Below are 2,456 nucleotides of genomic sequence, written 5' to 3' on the forward strand. Positions count from 1 at the left end.
CTCTCCCTAGCTGTGCAAAACTCAATTGTATCCAGTGACTGCCTGGTCACATGATCACCCCAGAGAACTTTGCATTTTTGGTCCTCTTCTGCTGCACTGGCAACCATTTAGTGAACCCCCGAGCCGAATCTTCACCGATCAATCGCAACTTAGCTAATTACTTATCAATGTGTGGATTGTACAGTATTGATGCACATATCAAAGGGTTTTTTTTTTTTAAACGACAGCTTGGACTGCTGCTTTAAAGGTGGGCAGAGTAAGTTTGGAAACGGGGAGGAGTCACAGACCTCCAAACAATTTAAATCTGCGCACACAAACCCATGTAAACTCAACCCCAGACCCACCTCACCATATATATTTGTCTTAAGGAGTGCTACTGGGTATGTGACATTGTACAGTATAAACACAAGGAAGAGAAGCCCAATGCAACATGATCCTCCGCCGACTTAAATTTAACATGTCAAAAACAGAACTCCTTATATTTCATGCCAAACCTGGCCCTACTACCACCTTCCACATTACTGTTGGAAGAACTACTATACATGCAGTAGCCCAAGCACGCTGCCCTGGGGGTCACAGACTCCTCTCTCACATTCAAAAGGTAGCTAAACCTGTCGTTTTTTCCTCCGCAATATTACAAAGATACGCCCTTCCACTGTTGCTCGACAGCTAAAACTCTGACACAGACCCTCATTCTCTACCATCTCAAATACTGGAACCTTCTGCAGTCCGGTCTTACTGCTTCTCACCTGTCTCCCCTACAATCTATCCTAAACGCTGCTGCCAGAATCACTCTACTCTTTCCTAAATCTGTCTCAGCGTCTCCCCTGCTGAAATCCCTCTCCTGGCTTCCTATCAAATCCCGTATCTCACACTCAATTCTCCTCCTCACTTTTAAAGCTTTACACTCTTCTGCCCCTCCTTACAGCTCAGCTCTAATTTCTCGCTATGCACCATCCCGACTCTTGCGATCCGCCCAATGATGTCTTCTATCTACCCCTTTTGTATCTAAAGCCCTCTCTTGCCTTAAACCTTTCTCACTGACTGCCCCTCACCTCTGGAATGCCCTTCCCCTCAATACCCGACTAGCACCCTCTCTATCCACCTTTAAGACCCACATTCTAACACATCTGCTTAAAGAAGCATGTGAGTAGCTCCGTGGCTGATACTATAGACCGCATACAAAAAGCTTGGCCCATTGCAGACGCACTTACCAGAACGTCCTCCTACTGTCTCTGTATGTTCTACCTACCAATTAGATTGTAAGCTCTACGGAGCAGGGATTCCTTTTCCTAAATGTTACTTTTATGTCTGAAGCACTTATTCCCATGATCTGTTATTTGTATTATTTATATGCTTGTCACGTGTATTACTGCGGTGAAGCGCTTTCTACATAAATGGCGCTATATAAATAAAGACATACATTACATACATCCAACATCCAACATGACAAAGCATATAGTTAAATATTTATCTGATTCTCTCTCATATGTGGGGTCTGACTTACTTATCTCTCTCTCTCTCTCTCTCTCTCTCTCTCGTATCATCAAGAGGGTAATCTAAAGTTAATTTGCAGAATTTCAATAACCAGTTGGCATTTGTAAATAATTTCTTTAGTAAATAAAGAGTTCAATTAAAAATAGATACATTTTATTGAAGAGTTTTAAATATATTCTTAGTAAAATATGTTACAAACTGACTTATAAATATAAATCTTATTTACAGATAGTCACAGAGCTTGGCATCAGTTACAGATTAGTCAGGGTTTTTTTTTTTGTTTTGTTTTTTAGGGCCTAAGTAGCTCATGGGGGAAATAAGTCTGGATGGTGGGTATCCGTAACGTTTAGAAATGTTATGATCCTCCTGCCTCTGAACAAAGCACTGTAGCCTCCCATTGGAGGTATGTTGACAGGCTTACTCCCTCTCCAGTTGTGCTTTCCTTTTCATAGCCTCTCTCTCCTCTCTCTGTTCTGGTGGAAAAGGTATGGAGACCTCAAGCTCTTGGAGAGGCTGTTGACAGAAGGATGGAGTGAAGTTGTCCACTCTACTGGGTACATTGATAGGAAGCTGCAGGTTAGAAAGCTGGTGCTGCAGGTTAGAAAGCTGGTGCTTCTGGTTGAAAGGAGCTTGAATGGGGATAGTGGTTTGACTGACCTTTTTAATGCATGTCACTGCAGCTTTCCGTTCTATGGATATCACTGGGAAGTGTTTGGGATTCTCTATAACTGAAGCTTTGTTTTCCCCACGTTGTTTGATTTCACTGGTTTTAATGCCAGGAGCTGGAATGGGGATAGTGGTTTGGCTGACCTTTTCAATGCATCTTACTGCAGCTTCCTGTTCTATGGATATCACTGGGAAGTGTTTGGGATTCTCTATAACTGAAGCTTTGTTTTCCCCATGTTGTTTGATTTCACTGGTTTTAATGTCAGGTCTTGTGTACTCATGTATTTTAAATA

This window comes from Ascaphus truei (assembly GCF_040206685.1).
Source record: "Ascaphus truei isolate aAscTru1 chromosome 13 unlocalized genomic scaffold, aAscTru1.hap1 SUPER_13_unloc_4, whole genome shotgun sequence".
NCBI lineage: Eukaryota > Metazoa > Chordata > Amphibia > Anura > Ascaphidae > Ascaphus > Ascaphus truei.